This window comes from Rhagoletis pomonella, unplaced genomic scaffold (genome assembly GCF_013731165.1).
Source record: "Rhagoletis pomonella isolate Grant_MI unplaced genomic scaffold, Rhpom_1.0 Rhpom_scaffold_00012, whole genome shotgun sequence".
NCBI classification, from domain to species: domain Eukaryota; kingdom Metazoa; phylum Arthropoda; class Insecta; order Diptera; family Tephritidae; genus Rhagoletis; species Rhagoletis pomonella.
In genome coordinates, this window is record NW_023458566.1 from 14833149 (window position 1) to 14840904 (window position 7756).

General features: G+C 37.8%; 1 protein-coding gene across 7 annotated transcripts in view; it reads left to right on the top strand.

The window, feature by feature from the left end:
* The window catches only part of LOC118747915 (NAD(+) hydrolase sarm1), a 98531-nt gene that overhangs the window by 13438 nt on the left and 77337 nt on the right, over nucleotides 1-7756 (top strand). The window contains exon 1 of one of the 7 annotated variants that reach the window (XM_036482135.1): nucleotides 2704-3084. The exons of the other annotated variants lie outside the window; for them this stretch is intronic. The gene's annotated coding sequence lies outside the window, so the exon portion shown is untranslated. Of the gene's footprint in view, nucleotides 1-2703; nucleotides 3085-7756 lie in introns of those variants that run through there. 7 annotated transcript variants of the gene reach the window in all.

Below are 7756 nucleotides of genomic sequence, written 5' to 3' on the forward strand. Positions count from 1 at the left end.
AAAAAAAAAATAGAAAATGCTATTGTGGATATAAATTTTTTATTATCAAAAAGTGATTTTGAAGGTGTGCTAATCAGTATAAAATTGTGTTTACAAAAATATGCCCCATTTTAGGCAATAAAAAAGTGATGTATGTATGTTAAAGCAGTGACAAATAAAGTGGTTAGTATTTTTTTTTTATTTTTTTCAACAAGACGTTTTCTTTTTTTTGTTTAAATTAATAGTGAAAATTTGAGGCTAACTTAAAAGCCTTGCCATTAAGTAAACCACTAAAAAAGATATCTAAATAGTTTACGTTCATAAGTGAACAAAAAAGATTTGGGTGAAAGTGTAAAAAAAAAAAATTACCGAATAGTCGCAACTGGTATGAAATATCTTTTGCATTTCAAATGTTTTTGATTTTACAAGTTAAAACTTAATACCAAGGCAAATTGAACTGGTAGTATCAGTTTTTTAAATTATTTAGTCTCGAAAATGTCAAAAGTGCTCTGGGCCAACTGGAGTGATGGCTGCCGCTTCCCTAGCGAGACAGTCATCCGCCTCATTACATTCTACTCCCCAATGGCCGGGTACCCACGCTAACCTGATATTATTGTGTCTGCCAAGGGAGTTTAGCTTCTCAATGCACTCAAGGACCAACGAGTATTTGACTTCATAGCCTTGAGTGCCGCCTGATTTATCGCTCAGCATTATAATTTTCTCATTTCTCTACCCTTTACTCGTGATTGTCTCCGCACATAGATAGATGGCATAGTCTTCTGCTTGGAAGATGGTCGGATATATCCCCATTGGAACAGAGATGCTTGTTCTGAGCCCAAGGACTCCAGCTGGAGTCTTTGAGCCATCTGTGTACCAGTGCAGTGTACAATCCTAAAGTAATCCCTCGAAGGCGGGGTAGCTACATAACTCCATTTAAAACTCTTCTCAAATACTATGGTGTTTCCTATGTCAACTGCAGGGAACAAAGCAAGCGAGAGTGAGGACCCTAGCTTTTTCATATTCCTAGAGGATATGACCTTACCATTTCCACATCCCTCTCTAGCAAAGCTGAGCAGAGTTCTTTTGGCTGCCTGCTCTATGTTTATATGAAGAGGCTCCAGTTCAAGGACTACTTCCAGCGCCGTCGTCGGACATGTGCGCATCACTCCAGTTATGTATGCATAAACATGTCAGTCGTTGTAGCTTGGTGAGTGATTGCCTCACCGTGGCCAGAGTAGTTCTTGAAACCCAAGCCACCACCCCATAGGTATTCATTGGCTGTGCTATCATAATGTAAAGCCATCTTAAGATCCTGAGGCTACACCCCCATTAAAGCTTTCGTAGCATTGGAGGTGATCGCGTCCACATGTTAGACTTAATGGGTTAAAGTTATATATTAGCGGCCTTAAATTTCGAAATATCGAAGTTTCTGAAATTTACCGTTATATGAAAACTGGTCGTAAATTTAGTCCGATTTCAACGTCTTCCTTGCTGCAAATTGATGGAACGGTTACCTCGATACACATATGTATTCCACACAACAGGCTTAATAAGACCTTGTAACATACATATCGTCGGTGATAATGCAAAACATTCTATGTCACTTATTACCTCTGGTGCTTAATTGATCTGTTATATGTATCTGATCGCTTCTGGTAATCGTTCATCTCGACTGTAGCCATCTGACAGGGTTAAGGGCTTGGGCATTAGGGTAGCCCAAAAATGTAGATGAAAAAGTAAAGCCAGAATTTTTATGCTCTCGGCCCCTAGGACTGTTCTATACCGAAAAAATATACCTTAGCCTGTTCCCGTACTTCACGATTTGCAGGATTTGGACGACTTTGGACTAAAACCTGCAAATCGTAGACGTTCTGGAACGCACTAACTTCTCCCTAATTCGAATTTTTATGGTATCCAAATTTTTGCCGCACAGATAATTTAACTTTTTACGATTAAAATTTAAATCTCTATTAAATTGCAAATATTTATCTTTCCGGTCATGTTTAAGATTAACTCTAAACAATAGCCAGCCATAAACCATAAACATAACATAAAAAGCATTAATAACACATTTAACAACAACAATAACAAATGTATCGTCATTAATGGGAGCATCATCATCGCATTACAATTGAATTGACGCAAGATGCCTGCGGCAAAAACACAGCAAGAAATACATAGCCCCGCAACTACCTCGAAGATGAAATCGACAAATGAGCGCTTGAGATCCGCGTATCGCTGCGCAGCTTTTGGTTTTGCTGGTAATTATAGCCAGCGTGTAGTCCACAGCTGCGCTGACGTCGCCACCTTGTCTTCCCCAAAAGTCGTTCGATTTCCCATAGTCGTTTAGTATTTGTTGGGCGCACGCGGTGGCTGATTTATTATGCCGTATTTCATTATCTTTTTTCATTTTATTTCATTTAATTTTATTTATTTCGTTTTTGCTCTTTGCAATTTTTGGGTTATTTTAAATTTTTGGCATGCGCTTTGTTGTAGCTGACGCGCTTCAATTGCGCTTTTATGTTAGCGAATTTTTGTTAGCGAATTTGGGGAAAAAAAACACGTTTTGTAGAGATACACAATTGACTTAAGTGCGCGCGTTCGTGTGTCCGTGTGTGCGAGCATACAAACATTTGTTATGTGAAAAATCTAAAATACCATTTGAATTATTTGAAAATTATCTCGCGTTGCAGGTAACCAACTGCGCGCGAGTGAGGCAGCGAGTGAGGCAGCACCTGCCGATCAACCAGCCAGCCGGTAGCCGCGTAAGTGCAACGCTTTGTGCAACCAATTTGCGGTGGCAAACACAAATGAAACAAATAAATGAATTAAATTGAATTAAATTTATTTGAATAAATGAGTGTTCAAGTGCCCTTGACGTGCAAAACCAGGCAGTGAGCGGATCAAGTTATGTACATATGTATGTACCGCTACATTGACGTATGTATGTAAATAGAATGGTTCAAGTGCAAAACAAACCTGTGCACTAAAAATTGTTATTGTGAAAATAATATAGTGTAAGGGAAAAATAAAATTAAAACAAGTGGAGAACTAAAAATTACAAAAGCAACGTAATTAACTGCGTCAAGCGCGCCATTTGTAAAGGTAGGTTTTCGGCTTTTAATATTTTTTGGTTTTTTTTTAGGTTTAATGTTTTGTTTTTTGATTTTTTTTTGTATTGTCGAAAATTCGACAACAATAGGTGTCTAAGAGGAAATGTTGAGATTATTCCACCTCGCCGAACCTCAAGCAGCTGTGACATTGAATATCTCCTGTGACATTTAGCCTTGCCGCGTGAAGTCCAATCGGACCGTCCCGTTAATATACCTTCGTGCCTTAAGACTTCAGACTTCGTTAGCTTAGAGAAATTCCTTGAATGCCTCCGGTCCAATTTCGTTCGGAAATAAGCAGCCAATCCACGGCTTCTTTAGCTCTGACTGGTAAATATGTATTAAAGAGATCTGGAAGTCACCCACCCATTCACCAAGCTTCGACCGATTCGTGTTAATGTTGTTGTAATAGCATAATAATTCCTAGAGAGTTTTTGGTATGCTTCTGTAGTGACAGTCCTTAGCCAGATATATTTATGTAAATCTGGGTCGCACCTTCCGTTTAAAAGTTCATTGGCGCATCTTTCCAACCAATGTCTCTGCACTGATCTTTGTTATCAGTCGAAGCCTTCAAGAATAGTAAATGGTCCAGATTTTGAGTCAGTTAAACAACAGGTTCCCCCAAGTCGACGGGCGCTATGTTAAGGTCATGTTTAAAAGTCATAGTCGTAGAAGTGCCAAGTGACCCACTAATTGCAATGAAGGTGCCCGTTCCACCTCTTTGACTATTGTCTAATAGATATTTTCCATCAGACAAAGACGCAATAAAGATGGTTTCGTAGAAGCAAAAAATTATCTAAGGGGGGTGGCCCAGTCTCTTAAATATTTTCCCCTCAATGCGCTGCAGTGGAGAAACCACTGATGTTCTATTCCCTCTTTCCGTAATGCAAGATTTTCGCGCTAGTTTGCTATCTAGAATTAAGCCAAGTGCTTGAACCCATCGGAAAGCGGCGCCAGGTTTGTTTATATGTAACTCCAAACAGTTTTCTTTCGTTTTTTTTAGATCCAAGCCAAGTGGCATTCAAGCCAGTCACACAGTCGCCTAGATTTTTGTTAGTTTGTACGAAAACCGTCGTGGGAATGCCTGCAGAAAAGTGGATAACTACGAACGGAAAGAGCGAGCTCTGGGTGGCTTCCCAAAAAACGATGAGGATGGTAGTAAGCTTCAAGTAATTTTTGTGGCTGTAGTTGAAAAAAAGGTTCTCAGTGCTGTCTTAAAAGTGGAGAGTAAACTCACTTAACTATCTACAAAAAAAATTGCCTTTTTTCATACAAAATGGGAAATAACGTTTCGGTGTATTTGGTTGATCACTCTCCAGGTAAATACTTTCCCTTCTATATCTGCAAATACACTTTTCGCCTCCTGTTGAATTTCCCAAAATGGCGAAATTCTTAAATAATTTTTATCTACAATTTTTTTTACTTTCTTATTTTTTTCCTGACAAGCGAAGTAAGAGAGATTATAGCAAAGTTGGCGGTGCCATTGTGCCACACCTCACTATTATTCGTATTCTTAAACTTCTATAGCTCTGACAATGAAATGCGTTAACACCTTTATTGTTGTCTTTTACGCATTGCGCCATTTTTGTTTTATGAATTTTATACAAATCAGCTTTAGTTCGCCTACGTATTTCTTGCGCTGGTTTATTTATCTTTGTATACATACATATATATATACGTATTTGTATTAAGCACAAAGTCAGAAGTCATTATCTTCATCCACGGCAAACTTTGCACTTCATTGCTTACTTTTGTCAAGTGTCGAACTTTTTTTTTACGATTTATGACTCTTTCAAGTGATTTACAACACAATGTTCGCTGTCAAACGCCTACAGCTGCTGTATGGCTGCGTTGCAGTTTATTTTTTTTATTTTTGTAAGCTCTTCATATACATACATACATACATACATACATACATGTGTGTACGTAGCTCAACAGCCAACCAAGGCTGCTACGTAGGCACTTAGACTCCAAACCATGGATGTAGTACCTGCCTACTACGTCTTGGTTCATTGCAATTTGCATCTTGATTTGAAACTCTTGGCGGAGTGTTGTTCATGGCGCAATGCACTTGTGAAGTGTCCTTCGGCTTGAGTGTGTGTGTGTGTATAGCTTAATATTGGCATAAAGGATTGTCTGGCGCCTGGCGGAAAGTAGGTTGACAAATGGATGACTTTTATTGGCGCATTATGAATAACACTAAGTTTGTTAGTGTGACTGTGCAGCAAGACTTTGTTTATGCTTTTATGCAGAAGGTTGCCATGTGATTGTGCTTTTGAATCACATTATTTATATTAACATTTATAAAAGTGAGATAATTTCTGTGGTGTGTTGTTTGACTCGACCCCATGAAGGACATCCTTTTAGCAACTTTCGCACACTCTCGAACTGATATCTTGAATACGTCAGCAAAATAATGCTCCGATTTGTGCCACAAGAACTGTAAAAATAAAGATCTTGATTTGGGTTAAGGTGCTTACCCCAAGACAGGGGCACACTTCGACTTTGAGCATTGGTGCCCTGGGTGATGCCACCTACAAATTAAAGCTGCTGAACTATAGCGAAATCGCTGCGTGCAGAGAACGAAGTTTCGAAGGCGAAAAGTTTTGCTACCGGAAAGCTCCTTCGGGCTGTCAATCTAGCAAGAGTTGGGCAATCTAATGCTGGGATCACACGCTTTGTACATTTGAAGACAACACCACTCTGTGACTACCAAAATGTGACCCCAGCTTAAGAAGAAAATTTCGAGATGATTCCACCTCATCGACAATAAGGTTCTGGTTTGATTCTCATTTTCGTTGTTGGTGTTTCCGACAGGGTAGGATGTGTGATGTAATGTGGAACGATTTTCCGTCATCCCTTGTCAAATTTGGTTTGGAGACAAACCGGTTCGGCGTTGTGCCATCTTCAGTGTCATTTTTCGTTCTCACGAACCGGAAAATCGTTCTGGTTTGATGTTTAATCTCACTGCGTGAAAACCAAACGGACAGAATCCGGTCAATATACCCACCAGAGCCTAGGGTATATCGTCCTAACCCCCTATCTAGGTTTTGGCTCTCACCTTTCTTGGTGAGACTGGCTCGCGGGTGGCACTGCCGGAGAGCTCATCAGCCAGACAGTTTCCTGCACTACCACTATGGCATGACACCCATAGAGTAGTAAATCGACCGGAACAGTGATCTGGAAGTCTATACTTAAGGTTGATGGAGAGTTCCTTGAAAGAGGCTTTTCCGTCAAGTTTAACGGACCTATTTAAGTTCAATGAAAAAATTTTAGAGTTTTTTGTTTTCAAAACTTACCAACTCAGTGTATCAATTCAATGATTTTCAATTCCTTTTTTCGGCGATAAAAGTGTATTGTAAATATTCAAGTGTAAAAGTGTATATAAAATTTGCAGCTGTTTTTTTTTCAAAATGAGTATTCATGGAAACACGTAAATGCCTCGTAACCGCGTAAATCTCGTAAAAAAACCGATTTTCCATACAAAATTAATTAAGTTTACATGGTTATGAGGCATTTACGCGTTTAGATGAATTGCCCTAATCCTTTCTTAAGGCTTGTTTTCATTATGTCAAACTCAATGGCATTTGTTGTCAAACAAATGAAAACATATTATCAAATGAGATTAAAAAACAGGATATGAATTGTTTAATCATTTGACACATTAATTTTATTATCGATCTCTTGATTGCTATAATAATCGATATTTCGCTCGATATTGGGTTCATGCACTTATCGACAATTTTTATGAAGTTTAGTGACACATTAATATCGATCTACTTAGTTGCCAATGTATTAATCGATTTTTTTTTTTGAAATTCTTAGCGATTAGTATTTCAGTTTATTAAATGAAGTCACTCGTTATACATACATACATATGTATGTATATAGTTGTCAAAATACATTTATTGAAATTTTTTTCTTTTGAAAACATCATCGATACATTTATTTATACTTATTTTATATATATATGGTAACCGATTTTTTATTGATAATTTTATCCACAAATTAGCTTCCTGCGAGAAGAAAGTATATTTATTTAAGGTGATATACATAATTTGCATACATGGCAACACTGTCTCACTCAGGGAACTAGCAGGGTCGTGCAATAATGTTTACATTTACATATTTACTATGACCTTTTTTGTGGCAAATGCAGACATTTATTGCTGCCTTTTCTGCATGTACATATGTACGCATGCATGTCAAGGGGTATGTGACCTTAAAAGCAGTTCACAAATTATGACTTAAGTAAGTGAATATGTGGTTTAAAAGGCACTTGCTAGTAATTCGCTTGTGCCATAAAGTACTAAACGGGCCTAAAATAAAATGTTTTTGAAAAGCTTTATCAAAAAAAAATAAAATTGCATTTTTCTTGTTTAGATAAATTTATTTCTAAATATTTAGCTCTTATTTTCGCACCATTTAACCCTTGCAGGCATCAGCAATATTACATAAAACCGGCAATTAATTTAATTTATTTACGATGACAGGGAATTTTTCAAGTCCCTCCTAAGTTTAATTGAACAAACAATTGTGTGTCAATACATAGATACTTTTCATAGCAACGTTCATGAGCGTTTCTAAATTTATTTGCCAGCTTCAAAATTGTCATGCATTCGTTTACCTGTGATTAGCCAAGCTAAATTGCTATAGCAACTGTTGCT